Source organism: Passer domesticus, chromosome W, assembly GCF_036417665.1.
Source record: "Passer domesticus isolate bPasDom1 chromosome W, bPasDom1.hap1, whole genome shotgun sequence".
NCBI classification, from domain to species: Eukaryota; Metazoa; Chordata; class Aves; order Passeriformes; family Passeridae; genus Passer; species Passer domesticus.
Window position 1 is genome coordinate 166,630 of NC_087511.1, and position 15,456 is coordinate 182,085.

Consider the following 15,456-nt stretch of genomic DNA (forward strand, 5'->3'; position numbering starts at 1 on the left):
TGAGATAATCAAGAAATTCTTCTCATAGAGATAACAGCAACAAGACACTAAAATCCCAAAGAGAAAGAATTATTGCCTCTTTATTGTGAAGAACTAGTCTCCTTGCAGACTCCATGGAGTCTGACCACGATTTACAAGATGAAGGGGGGGAAGTCGACCATAACCACAAAACACCCTTTGTTTGAAAAGAGTTTTTGAATCATGTATGAGATGTATGAATATGCAACAGGCTATTTCTTTTAGGAGCTAATCCTTTGTTAGCGAGCCATGCTTTTTTTTAGGAAAGCATCCGGAACATTCGTATTCTTTGTTTTATTGTCCTTTTATTGTCCTAACTCTGATTGTCCAAATTCTTATTGCTCTAATTTGTATTACTATTTTTATAACCATTTTATTACTACTAAATTTTAAAATTTTAAAACAAGTGATTGGTGTTTTTCACAGCAGGTTTGAACAGTTCCAAGAAAAGGAAAAACCACAGTCTAGGGAACTTTTCTGCCTCAGCTAGCTAAACACTAACTAAAAAGCAAAGGAGAGCTCTGTCCTGCTGTTTGTCCACAGACAACACAGTCTAGGAGAAGGAATGTGTAGGAGTGCAGTTTCTGAAAACAGAGTGCTTTTTCTCCCCCCCCCCCCCCCCCCCCCCCTTCGCTCTTAGAACTAGTCTTAAAGGTTCAAAACTTATTTCTGGGCTAAAGAGATGAATGGGGATACAAGCATCATAAAGTCACCCCAGGACATTCCACCCCTGTCCTGGTTTAGGGCAAATTTGGGAGAGAACCCCTAAAGGGGTTCTTCTAGAAAAGCAGATTCAATTGGCCTCTCTCCTAACTGGTTTGGGAAAAAATACCTCCTTGGAGAAAAGTGGAAAAAACTGTTTATTAAACAATAAAACTGAAACAATATTAAACAATAAAACTTCTTGCTGCTTCAAAAGAGATGACAAACTCAGAAAAGTCCCTTCCCTGGGTTGCAGCTTGGCTCACTCAGTCTCTTATCAGTCCCTCCGGCACTGGAAATGTCACGGCCCAGGCCTGGCCCGGTGGGCTTTAGGTGTGAGTTGCTGGTGCTCTTCTAGGTGTTTAGTCTAGAGTAGGTTTAAACAGGTCTAAAGAAAAGGGAAAAAATCATAGTCTAGGGAACTTTTTTGCTTCAGCTAGGTAAAACTAACTAAAACAAAGGAGAGCTCTGTCTTGCTGTCTGTCTATTCGCAGTCAATAACAGTCTAGGAGTAGGAATGTGGAGGAGTGAGTGTAGTGTTTGAAAACAAACTCTGCACTTCTCTCTCCCTTTCACTCTCTGGAACAAGTCTTAAAAGTGCAAAACTTATTATTTAGCATAAACAGAACAGATGATTTGGGATAAAAGCATCATATAGTCAACCCAGGACAACCCCTTATCTCTATATTGTCAGCTTACTACTAAAACTTATATTTTAACTCTACAAACACATACATTATATATACATATATATATATATATATATACACACAGTATATAACCATATATAGACAATGGTAGTGACATTCAGCAAATAGTTAATATTTATACATGGTTCTCAATTATCAGTTCTCCCTGAGGTACACATCGTGTCATTCCATCTCTTTGCATTATTTACTATGTGCAACCTGGTCCCTGAGCAAAGATAATTTTATGAATGGGTTTGTCTGTACTCAAGGCAGAATTGATTTAAACGGGTTTTTTAAACAAACTTCTTACATGTACTATTGGGACTTTGTCTACTGTATGCAGCTGCTTAGTTTGGGTAGGGCCTGCTCGGTTGGTGGAACTTCGGGTGTTAACTAACTAGGCAGCCTTTGTTAGATGTTGCTCCCAGTTTTTTGAAAGATCTCTCATTTACTGTATTTAAGGTGGTTTTTAAGAGTCCATTGTACCTCTCCACTTTGCTTGCAGCTGGTGCATGGTAGGGGATATGGTACACCCACTTAATGCCATGTTCTTTAGCTCAGGTGTTGATAAGGTTGTTTCTGAAATGAGTCTCATTATTTGATTCAATCCTCTCAGGGGTACTATGCCTCTAAAGAACTTGCTTTTCAAGGTTTAGGATGGTGTTATGGGCTGTAGCGTGAGGCACAGGGTAGGTCTCTAGCCATCCAGTGGTGGCTTCAACTATTGTGAGCACACAGTGCTTGCCTTGGTGGGTTTGAGGCAGTGTGATATAATCAATCTGCTAGGCCATCCCATACTTATAATTGGACCACCGCCCACTATACTATAGGGGTTTTAACTGCTTGGCCTGCTTGATGGCAGCACACATTTCACAGTCATGGATAACTTGAGAAATATCGTTCATGGTTAGATCTACTCCTCGGTCTCGTGCCTGCTTATAGGTGGCATATTTATTTTGATGACTTGAGGCATCATGAGCCTATCTAGCTAGGAATAACTGTCTCTTGTGTTGCTAATCTAAGTCTATCTTTGACACCTCTATCTTTGCAGCTTGATCTACCTGCTGATTGTTTTGGTGGTCTTCATTAGCTCTACTCTTGGGGACATGGGCATCTACATGGCAGACTTTTACAGGTAGTTTCTTTATTCTGGTAGCAATGTCTTTTTACTTTTCAGCAGTCTAAATTGGTTTTCTCTTACGCTGCTAATTAGACTTTTCGACTTCTCCAGCCATCCCCACAGAGTATTGGCTACTATCTATGAATCAGTGTAGAGATAGAGCTTTGGCTACTTGTCTCTTTTAACAATGTCTAGGGCTAGTTGAACAGCTCTGAGTTCAGCAAGTTGACTTGATCTACTTTCTTTAGTATCTTCTGCAACCTGTTGTGTGGGGCTCTATATGGTTGCTTTCTACTTTCGTTTTATTCTTACAATGCAATAAGAACTATTAGTAAAAAGAGCATAATGTGTTTCTTCTGTTGGCAGTTGGTTGTATGGTGGAGTTTCTTCAGCCTATGTCACTTCTTGTTCCTCTTCATCAGCGAGACTAAAGTTTTCACTTTCAGGCTAATTTGTAATTATCTCTAAAATCCGAGGGAGATTCAGTTTTCTAATACAGGAATGCTGTGTGATGAGGGCAATCTACTTGCTTTATGTGGTATTGGTGGTATGGTGGGTACAGGGAGCCTTTGCTTTGAACATCTACTCTAGCACTGGTAGTCGGGGTGCTAGGAGGAATTGTGCTTTAGTGCTTATTACTTCTGAGGTGACCTGGACTCCTTCATAGGCTGCTAAAATTTCCTTCTCTGTTGGAGTGTAGTTGGCTTCAGACCCTCTGTAGCTTTGACTCTAAAATCGTACTGGTCGACTGTGAGTCTTACTAGGTACCTTCTGCTAAAGGCTTTAGGACAGACTATGGGTTTTGGCTGTAGAGTAGAGCATGTTCTTTACATCTGGTCCTGCCCTGACTGGACTGAGGGCTACTCCATGAGTGATCTCTTGCTTAATCTGGGCAAAGGTTTGTTGCTGTTTAGGGCCCCACTGGAAACTGTTTTTCTTGTGGGTGATTAGGTAGAGGGCTCACAATCTGGCTGTACTCAGGAATATGCATTTTCTAAAAGCCTACAGTGCCTAGGAAAGCTTGTGTTTCTTTCTTGTTGGTTGGTGGAGACATTGCTGTGATCTTGTTGATGACCTCAGTGGGAATCTGACGCTGTCTTGCCACTTTATTTTCAGGAATTGGATCTCTTGAGCACGTCCCTAAACTTTGCTCTTTTTGATGGCAAAACTGGCTTTCAGGAGAACCTGGATGATTTTCTTTCCTTTCTCAAACACCTCTGTTGTTGTGCTCCTGCACACAATGATGTCATTGATGTACTGCAGATGTTTTGGAGCATCACCTTTTTCTAGTGCATTTTGGATCAGTCTATAGCAGATGGTAGGATTGTGCTTCCACCACTGGGGTAATTGGTTCTAGGTGTACTGCACTCCCCTCTATGTGAAGGCAAACCGAGGCTTGTATTTTGTTGCTAAAGGAATGGGAAAAAATGCATTGGCAATGTTAATAGCTTTAGACTCTAGCTTGTATTGGAGCTCTAACATGTTTGGCACAGCAGCGCTCAGCAGAGTCACTTCATTCAAGGCACGATAGTCTACAGTCAATCTCTATTCTCTTTCAGATTTGCGCACAGGCCAAATGGGCTTGTTGAAGGGTGAGTGGGTTTTGCTGACTACTTTTTGGCTGGCTTTCTAGCTCACGGATAATTTTGTGGATGGGGATCATGGCATCTTGAATTGTTCTGTCCTGTCAGCGATGCATTGTCGAGGTGGCAATTGGTACTCGTTGCTTTTTTACTTGTAGGTGTCTTACTGTAGATGGGTTCTCTGATAGTCCAGGCAAGATGTTCAGTTGCTGGACACGCTTTGTCACTACAGCCGCTATCCCAAATGCCCACCTAAGTCCTTTTGGGTCTTTGAAATATCTGCTTTGGAGGAAGTCTATGGCCAAAATGCATGGGGCCTCTGGGCCAGTCACAATAGGGTGTTTCTTCCACTCATTTCTTGTTAGGCTCGCATCACCTACTACTAAAGTAAAATCTTGTGATCTCCTTGTCACACCAGCAATAGAAACAGGTTCTGCCCCCAAATGTCTTGATGGAATTAATGTGCACTGTGCACCAGTGTCGAGCAAGGCCTCATATTTTTGTGGTTCTCATGTGCCAGGCCAACAAATCCACACAGTCCAAAAGACATGGTTTTCCCTAGCCTCTACCTGGCTAGAGGCAGGGCCCCTCTAGTCCTGGCTATCCTTCTTTCCCTGGGTGTATGTCTTTGAGGATTTTTCAAGGGGATCGGACATACCATCATCATACCTGGCAGTTCAGCTATGGGCTACTGGAGCTGCTTCCTTTTTGGTGGAACTTCCTCTCTGAATCTTGCTGACCTTCAATTCAAGCACCTGTTGTGCCAGAGCAGCAGTAGATTTTCTATCCCACCTCCTCATATTTTCTCCAAAACCATGCAGGAAGAACCACAGCTCAGCTCATGGGGTGTACCTTCTCTCCCTCTCTGGGGAACGTTTGTGTTTGGTACTAGAATTTCTGATTTGTACTGCTGAGATTTGGAGAAAGCCCTCTTTCATCTCTTCTCTAATATCTTCTCTGAGTTTCTTGTGATTCTCCTCTATCTTATCTTATAATTTCTGCAGACGTGTTTCCACTGCTGCGATTCTGGCATGTGTTGGGCCATGTACAGCATCTGCATATGCTCGGAGCTTCTTTGCCATATCAAGCACGGTCTCATCCCTGTCATCCCGCTTCATTATGGCTAAAGCAGAAGCGTATTCTTGTGGCCCAAGTTGTACAAGTTTTCGCTACATCGTGGCTGTACATGGCACTAAGTCCAGATTTACAGTGTTTAGGTAATCTGGGAAGACAATCTCTGCCACTGCAATTTCTTTCAAGCATTGAATCCTTTGTTCTATGGTCTTTTACTGGGTTTGCGGCATATAGAGATCATCTGAACATCGATATCTTTGTGCCACACTTCCCAGGACCCATGCCTAGAGACTGTGAGGGTTAGCTCCCCTCATAATTTTTTGGCCAATAATTGGGTCACGTGACAGGGATCCAAAATGCCTCACTTCAGTACCGTCCAGAATTGTAGCCTCACCTGCAGCATCTTAAACATGGACTAACTAGTTATAGATTCATCAGGTCATCAAGTGTAATCTTTTCTTAGGCCATGAAGGTCCTTCAGGGAAAAGGACTCAATAGTGACTTGTGATTTTGTGTCAGTCATTGGCTTTGAGGGTCCTTCCCCTGGTACATCATTGTCTACTGGCTGATCGGTTTTGGTTGTATGTTTTCCACCTCTTGTGGTAGGAGCAACAACCATTGGTTGAGGCTCACTGTCTGGTTTAGCTACAGCCTGAGTAGCTGGGGTGTTTGCTCTAGACTCAATGACTGGAGTAGCTGCTGATTTATCCCCCTGCCCCCCTTCCTCTGTCTGTTGCCCTACAGTATTTTGTAGTGTGCAATAAGCATATGCCAGGGCTCAGCTTATTGCAATGTTTTTTTTCTATTTAGAGTCATTATGGCAGTTCTCTTCCAGATATTTCCCCACCTCATCTTGGTTCTGAATTTGTTTATGAGAAATTTTCCAGGCTGGGGGATCAGAAAATTATTTCAGGATTTGACCCATTCTCTCTCATTCTCTACACCACTCAGGATTTTCCACTCCTGGGTCTTCTTCTGGGTCAGGGGTCTCATCAGCTCATCTGTAGCCATGATATTTTAGTGAAAAATCCTCTGCTAGGATTTTTCCTGTCCTGAGGAGCTGAGAGCCTCAGGAAAGAAATGTAAACAATAACTATCTGCTGCTGTGGAAGGCCACAGGTGCATCTTTCATTGGTCCATGTGGATTGTTTTCAATTAGTGACCAATCACAGCCACCTGTGCCAAGGCTGTGAGCAGTCACAGGATTTTGTTATTGATTCCTATTCTATTCTTGTCTTGGTAGCCTTCTGATCTTCTTCTCTCTGTTCTTTTAGTATAGTTTTAATGTAGTATTTTAATATAATATATAACATAATAAATCAGCCTTCTGATCAAAATGGAGTCAAGCCTCGTGTCCTCACACAAGGGGTCCTTGCCTAAACAAGACTCATCTAGAAATTTCAGCCCTCATTCTAGAGAAGCTGTAGACTGTATAGATGAAGCTTACCGGCTGAAATACCAGGAAGGTGGTATCTTTGGCATATAGGGGAAATTGAATATTCTCAAAAACTGATGTAACAGATTCAAAGGAGAAGAAGGAAAGGAAAGGCTGAAAAGCCTCATCCCCTGCTCTTCCTCTAACAAACTGGGTGCAATTACTAATAAACTTCTAAAGCATGCTACTGGGACGTAGGGGTAGGACGAAGAAACCATAAACCATACATATCTTGAACAGACTCCAGTACCTTTGTCAACTCCCTATAAATCATTATCACCGAGCCCAACACAACAGCTATTCTAATCTGTTCCCCTCTACTGTAAAAACTACATGTTAGGGACAATATTTGAGATATTTCTGGATAAGAAAATAAACTTAGGGACCAGAAAGGTATTAAAACCTCAGAAAAGCCTAGGGACCAGAAACACATGAAGGTCTCCACCCTGAGAGACATTATGAATTCAAGCAACATTACTGACTGCTTTATCCCAATAGAGAGTAAGTACAACTAAAATGCAATCAGTACAGGTTTTTTCCACTTTCTCAAGCCCTACTTTGGGCGCCAAAAAACATATTTGTCTTGGTTTAGGGCAAATTTGGGAGAAAACCTCTAAAGGGGTCCCTCTAGAAAGCAGATTCAAATGGCCCCTCCACCAACTGATTCAGGAAAATATATCCTTGGAGAAAAGTTGAAAATAATCTGTTTATTTAACAGGCAAAGCATTCACCAGCACCAAAAAAAAAAAAAAAAAATTAACAATATTTAACAATAAAACTTCTTGCCGCTCTGAAGAGATGATAAACTCAGAAAATCCCCTTCGTGGGTTGTAGCTCGGCTAACTCAGACAGTTATCAGTCCCTCGGGTGCTGTAAATGCTGCGGCCTAAGCCAGGCCCAGTGGGCCACAGGTGTGAGCTCTTGGTGTTTTTCTGGGTCTTTAGTCCAGAGCAGGTTTGAACAGTTCCAAGAAAAGGAAAAACCACGGCCTAGGGAACTTTTCTGCCTCAGCTAGCTAAAAACTAACTGAGAAGCAAAGGAGAGCTCTGTCCTGCTGTTTGTCCATCCACAGACAACACAGTCTAGGAGAAGGAACGTGTAGGAGTGAGTGCAGTTTCTGAAAACAAACTGACTGCTTTTTCTCTCTCCCCCCCCCCCCCTTCGCTCTCAGAACTAGTCTTAAAGGTTCAAAACTTATTTCTGGGCTAAACAGACGAATGGGGATACAAGCATCATAAAATCACCCCAGGACAGCCACTCTGGATGATTTCTTAGGGTGAAAAACTAGTCAACACAGGGAACATCATCCCACTTATTCTCCCTTCTGCAAAACAACATTAATTGCAATATGGTATACTGTAATGTTCCATCCTTATGCCACTTCTCTTGATTTTCCAATGTATAAAGTGGTCACCACTGAGTACAATATTTTTTAGTTTTTCTCGTGTAAGGGGATCACCCTTAATTTTTTTCTGATGTTTCAAGATACATTCCCATGGTGACATCTGTGATGCCTCTTTTGAGGTTTTGTTTCACATTATAACCAATTACCATTTAGGAACTCCTAGAAGGGACTCTAACCCTTCCCTGTTCCCACCTTAGCTACCTTTAAACTGAAACCTGCATAGCTTTTGCTGCACCTTACAGGCAGGTTAACAGTTAACACCTTTAAAATAAAGAATGCCTTTACCTTACCAGGGGTCTTGCTCCAATTTCCTTCTTACCAGGGATCAAAGGTTCTCTCTGAAAATCCCTTGATGACGGCTCAGATCCCTTGAAATTCAGGAGTATGTTTCACCTGGGTGGCCAAAACTGTTACCAATAATTCTGTAAAATAAAAAAACTCCTTAACACCAATGTAGCATTAAGAAGCAGGCATTCTTTATTCTGCTGGATGCATGGGGTGATAGCTCCTCCCACTGCCAAATGTTTGAAATATTGGAATAAAAGTCTCCAACACTGAAGTTGTGTTAGTGTCAGACACAGTTATGTGATAAAATGTGGTTACCTTTATAAAGAATCCTTTCTGGTGCACAACATGCTGAGATACACACTGAAAATTCACTGAAGGTACGCCCCATGATATAAAGTGGGTACAATTTTCTGAGTTTACCAAATTAGCATAACTAGCAAGAATCCCCAATTAGAGACACAGGTGATGAGGTAATTCCTCCCTTGGTTCAACCCTCTTCTGTACATCCCTTTTAGATACTAACAAAACTTTGTTTATGGAAGTGTCTCAAGAAGCTGGTTTAACCTTGGTTCTCAGAGGAAGCAAGATTAGGATTAGGGTCTTTAGGAATGTGTTTTGTCTTTCTGTCTAACAGAGTTGGTGAAATGCTAGCTATTAATCTATATAGTTATACAATAATCGGCTACAGAGCTACAAATATATATGAAGAATATATAAAGAATATACCAAAGCAAAAAGGTAAAAATCAGTTTGGCATTAAAAGAGAGCATCATTTATTCAGGCCTGAGGTTCACAAAGGACATTCTAACCCCATGTGGACACATGATTCTACAAGTGTGTGGCTTATATACAATCTCTAAATACATATTACAGTTTACCCATTACCATAAATCCCATCCCAAGTTCCCAGAGATTCAGTCCTTTGTTTTGTCTGTCATAGCATTCTTGAGCCAGATGTCTTCTTCTGATCTTCCAACAGTTCTTGCTGAAAGCAGCTTTTGCATGCCTTTTTTCTCTGCTTAAAGTTTCATGGAAACAGGAAAAATTGAATTAACCCTTTTGATATCATGGGGAAAGTGGGTGAAAAGCAATTTGCCCTTTTTTTAAATTCATTGAAGCCTATGCCTTAGAATAGTGAACTTAAGTATTAGAAGCCTGACAGGTGTCTTCAAGCATACCTGTAGCTGTCTCCAGTGAAAATGTTAGTTATTACCCTTGCAGTAAGTGCTATTCTCTAGTAGCAAAGTTCAAAAGAAAAAACTATTTGCCATGTCAGATAGTACTTGTTATTGACTGACGGTGGAGGTACAATTGACAACAAAGAAAGTTCTGAGCATCCAGACTTCATTGTTCTTCAGTACAAACTTTTATACCCTTCATCTTACATGTATTACACCTGTGTGCCCTCTGTACCCTTTTGTGATTGGTCAGTACACCTGGGCACTCCATGTCTCATTACCTTCAATACTGGTCACCTGTCCTACACAGTTGTAACCCATTAGAGATGAGGCTCGGCCACAGCTCTACTCCCAATTTACACAAACTGTGTGCCTACAATTAACTATCATAACAAGCAAGGAAAGGTTGAGCAATCTAATGTATGAAAAAGTTTTGCTACAACTCTTAGCTTCTTTAGGAAAGAAAATAAGGATCTGGTGGCCATATCTAATGAAGGATAGAGACAATACAGTGTGTTAACAATATCGATGTACTCCAACTTTCAGTTAAGTCCCAGTCTATATAACTTTCCAGGACAGTTTCCAAGCAATTTGTGCCTGTACTGGGTCAGTTTTGGTACTTTACAGCTGAGGCTTGAGCAAACCTAAAGCTCTGCAAAAAATACAAATGCTGGTAATGATGTTCTGTTATTGCATCTTAATTGGCAATATTGAATACTTTCCCATCCTGCCATGGTATTTTGAGGTATTAAGTTTCTGTAAAGCATTCTTCTAAATGTCAGACACTTTCTGTTAATATATAATATTAAAAACACTTTAGACAAACTTGCAGCAGTTTTTAGTGAATTAGAAATGTAGAAATTTCCATCTTCAACTCATTTGTACAATCAATGTTTTTTAGATCCAAGCAGAAATGCAAAAAATTGCTGAAAGACTTACACTAATTTAACTTCTGAGTGGATGAGTCCTTTAGAACTAATACAGGTAGAAGGCTGTCTAGTCAATGAATAAATAGTTCATTTAAATTGGTTGTTGTTAGAACAGGAAGCCTTCACCAAGGTGTTAAAAATATCAGGTATAGTATTTTAATACTGTGCAACATAGATTTATGGCAGATTATGACACCTTAAATTTCATATAAACAAACTAGGTTAGAAACCACTGCCAACAACTTGTCTCTAGAGATGACTACAACTGTTCAAACCTCGTTAGATAATAAAAAAAGTTACATGCTGCCTGCATTGTACCCATTCTTTAGCTAAAGGATACTTTCCAATGCTTTCAGGCACATAAAGTCCATTTTGTTATCTAATATCTGAACTTTTTAAAATCATAGGTATCTACAAAGAACAGTAAAACACCCTACCTTTTTGCAAGATCCAGATTTAAGGCTATTCTTGGAAAGTTCTGAGGTATTTACAGTCTTTTAAGTTCTTTATTTGTTCCCAGATGTGGTAATGTACCAAGTAATGCACTCTTTGTATTGAGACCTAATCTCCTAAACTAATATGAAATCAAATTGGATTGTACCGTTCATGGGACAAAGTGACAAAAGGCTACTTAGGTAATTGTGTACAAAGCCTGCTCCCTCTGCCTTTGATAAATCTTAGATTAGTAGTGACCGAAAGCTATCTGCTGTTCAATGACTTCTGCCAAGTGAGTTGGTCTTTCTGGTTCTGTGTGCAGCTCATCATACACAGAATAAAATTCCATAATCAGTGCTACTGAGAGTTAATTAAAATAATGAATTTAACTGGTTTGGAAGCAGTTCTTGCCTCTAGAAGTCAAGCTTGATGTTTATTGGCATAACATGAACAGGCATGCAGTGCTGCTGGCCCCACTAGACGTTCTGAGGACTTCAGTCACCAGTACTATCAATCTGGCCCCTTTCACAAAATGAAATATATTGTGGTTGTCTGTTATGTCTCCAAAAACACATCTATAAATGTACAGAGTTGATTTGCTGTAATAGCGGATTGTCTTTTGGCCAATGTCAGTCAGTATCTTAGCTATGCTAATAAGTCACAGAGGCCTCATTACTGACAGAAGCATAATTGATAGATAACTTAAAAGTGTCAATGCTGCTGACACAAAATATCAGATATGAAGGGTAAATGGACTGATATATTCAGACTAATGTTAACAAAGAATAATATAGATTTCAAGTTTGTTAACTTATTAATGAGGATTTCTAAGTACCTCAAAATGCACAGTTCTCTCAATACTCATGAGGTAGGTTTTGAAACCTGGCCTATATTTAAATGCAAAAAGACATCAACTTTCTATGAACTGTATGCAGTGTGAATCGTGCATTATAATGAAGTGGTTTACAGAATTTCTGTATGTAATTATAAATCTAAGCTTTTCTGTTGCTATAGTGGCAGTTTGTTCTTTGTAGTATATAGCTGACTAGTTATGGCCTTTGGCCAGTTCATAACTTCTGAAAAGAATGTTGTTTGTTCCATTTAAATATAAAGGTGTAGAAGTAAAGTAAATAGTTTGTATTGTTAAGTTTTCCTCTGAGAATGTAAAAATAGTAAAACTGAGAAATTGGATTTCACTAAATTGTAACACATAGGAGTACAGAAAATAGTTTACCCTTTTCTCCCCCTTGCACCCAGTTAAACCTTCAGCCTTTTAACCAATTTGCCCTTATTTGTCATTAATTTCCAGCTACCTAGAGTGGTTAACACCCAGGCTCTGAGTGGAGCAGGAATATTGAGGATAGTAAACAAGGCTGTTGATGCTATCAACAAAATGACAATTAAGATGAATGAATCAGATGCAGTAAGACCTCATTTTTTAAACTTAAATAATGAATGAATCAAATTAATGAAGCTCAAGAATTGCATTTTAAAGCTGTAGACATAGAAAATATGATAGTAATCTGCTTTATTGGCTTGGATTCTTAGCTGTATCAATTGACCATCCTAGCAATAAATGAATCATTTGCTTCTTTAAAAGAAGGAATGCTGTTGGTAATCTAAATTATAATGCTAGACCTTTTCCTCTTTTGTCAGTGGTTTGAAGAAAAACAGGAGCAATTTGAGAATCTGGATCAGCAACTTAGGAAACTTCATGCCAGTGTTGAAGCATTAGTCTGCCATAAAAAAGGTAGCTTGACTTTTACATGACTGCATGAGCCTAAGTGCTTAGAGCTTTAGAAAATGTTAATGAAACAGGAACTTAGTACGTCAAAAGTCTTAACTAGCAAATAGTTTTGCAGTAAATTTCAATGCAAAAGTCTTCTAATGCTACCTTATTGTTTAAATTGCTCTAGTATTTCTGGTATATCCGTATATCTGTTTTTAATTTTATAAAAAATATATATCATACCTTCCACTGAACTTGAAAGTTACTGTATTGATTAGCATGGATTTTTTTTCTTGCAGAGATTTAATAGCATAACTAATGAGTGATATGCTACAGTAGACATCGATAAATGTATCTAGATCACATGGTGTCACCTGAAACCAAGGGGACAGACAGGTTTTTTCAGGGATCTTTGGCAGAATGATGACAGCACTAAGTCATAGTTACAGTTGAAGATTTATTTTACTTAACAGGATTTTATTATTAGTATAGAATATAATTTATAAATCAGAATAATACAAGATTCCTATAAGCAGAATCAGTGTAGTACAATTTTATAAAGTAGCATAGTGTTACCAAAAAATCAGTAAAAATAAAAACACCTTAACACCAATGTAGCATTAGAAAGCAGGCATTCTTTATTTGGCTGGATGCATGAGGGGATAGCTCCTCCTAAAGTCACGCATGCTGAGTACAGGAAAGTTCCTGTTTAGATATGATATTTTACATACATATTCATTGATTTTCCCAAAATAAACATACATATGATAACTATTTCCCTGAAATCATTGACATACATTCCCTCCCCTTTACGCATGCGTTCTTCTGTCTTTGAGGTCTCTTTGGTGGTCCCTGGTGGTCAGTGACCCTAAAGTCATACTTGACTACCCAGTGAAGGTGGTTAGTGACCTCAAAGTCATAATTGACTACCCAGTGAACTGGTAAAACTGGCACGAGTGGTCTGGTTGCTTTCCAGTTCTTCTTACACAATGGACATTGTGCAGTTCCACGGACCAGTGTTTTCTGAAGAATAAGCATTGCATTATCTCACCAGGTGTAGACAATTTTTCATCTGGCAAGAGTAGTACAGAATTTTATAGCACCACTTAGCTTATGGTTTCTAATCACCTGGACCCTCTGCAGATCAGGTCACATCTTAATACTTGGTTTACTATATCAACATAACAATCATAATCTAGATTTGAAAAACATACAAAAGAACACTTGTCACTCAATCCTTGGAGGAAGCAGGTGACAGTGGAGGCACCCCTGGCCACTGGGAGGTCACAGGTCTCACTAACGAGCAGCAGTTCTGGTCCAAGTTCCCACTTAGAACTTGTAATTGCTCTGTTATGCTTCCCTATTCTGTGACGGAGTCACCAACAACACCTGGTTATCTGGGTGCCCAGGGCTTTCAAGGCCAGTAAGGAGGGGAGTAGTTAGCCTGGCACCCAGGAATCTTGAGGCCAGTAGGGTGGGAAAGAATAAATCTGATTCATCTGCTTGGTTCACAGGACCTTCAGGGCCTGATAATGAGGAGAAAGGGGGCTAATATGTAACCAGGTTGGTCACAGAGAATGTCTGTTTGCCTTATAAAATGACATTAGTTATGCTAACCATATTACCAGGGGGCACCAGTCACACCCCACCCCCAACACCATCACAAACAGGGAAGGACACCAGTGGTGGTGGCACCATCACCTCTTGCCCATGACCTGCAACTTAGTAATTGGGTCATAAAGAGGACTCCACGGCAGTAATGGGCTGCTTGTTGTCTGAAGGCTGTTCATTCGAGGAGGAAGGAGACTATAAAACATTAATTTTTAGAAACCAATATGCATAAAGATTTAAAGCAAGATATAATACAAAATAACATAATTCCAACAGCCATAGTAATAGCTAATATTAACAGAATATGACAGGCCCATGGTCTGAAGTAAGGTAACCAAGACCACTGCCAAAATCAGGAAGTTCATAGACCTTCTGACAAGAGTTGCTCGAGTTATTTGGTGAAAGGTATGAACTTGCCTTGATGCCTTAAGTTTTAGCTCTCATATTTTTCAGATTCTGTACTGCATTAGTATACAACTCTGAACTTTATATAGAGTGTTAGCAAGTTCTCTTCACAGTTTAGTTAGACAAAACAATCCTTTTCCAGCCTGTGAACCAAGGTCACCATTGCAGCCTCAGGCCCCAAAAGTATAAACAAAAGTGAATTGGGGGGAGCAATCTGGGAGAATGTGACTTCATTACCTGAAGCTGTAATTGGACAATTAACCCCAATATGCAAATGGACCAAACTTATAAAAGTGTGAAAACTCGTGACCTGTTATCCATTTTGGGTGTAGCCTCGGCCAGGTTCTTGTAGTGCTCAAGGTGTTTCCTTTGAAGGCCTTTTTAATAAATACCTACTTTATCCTTTAACTCTGTCTAGCCTTTGTTCTAGGTAGCCTCTCAAGGCATCAGTCTTTGAATTATGTTTATATGATATTTGATTTGTTTAGATTCATTAGTATAAAAACAAATGGTGTTTGGCAGTTCACATACACCTCCTTGTGATGCTAGAAGATAGTCTATGGCCTAATGGTTTTGAATAGCTAATTGTGATATAGGTGTAAATAGGTGTTTTTACCAGGGGTTTAATCACAAAATGCTTATGGCATACAGGCTAATGGTTGTGTGAAAAGAGAATAGTTACATTTTTGGTTTGAAATGCACAGGAAGAAAGATGTGCTATGGTTCAAGTACTTCTTTTCCATTGTGGTGGAAGACTTTTATACGTGTTTCTGCTACAGAGCCAGAACTATCCACATGCTAGAATGGTAGGCCACCAATTTGATTTCGTAAGGATATCGAGGAAAATATTCCTCA

The 15,456-nt window shown here is 39.8% G+C and overlaps 1 pseudogene; it reads left to right on the forward strand.

The window, feature by feature from the left end:
- Positions 1-12,626, forward strand: part of LOC135289184 (sorting nexin-2-like) — a 37,507-nt pseudogene extending 24,881 nt beyond the window's left edge.
- Positions 12,627-15,456: the final 2,830 nt, after the last annotated feature.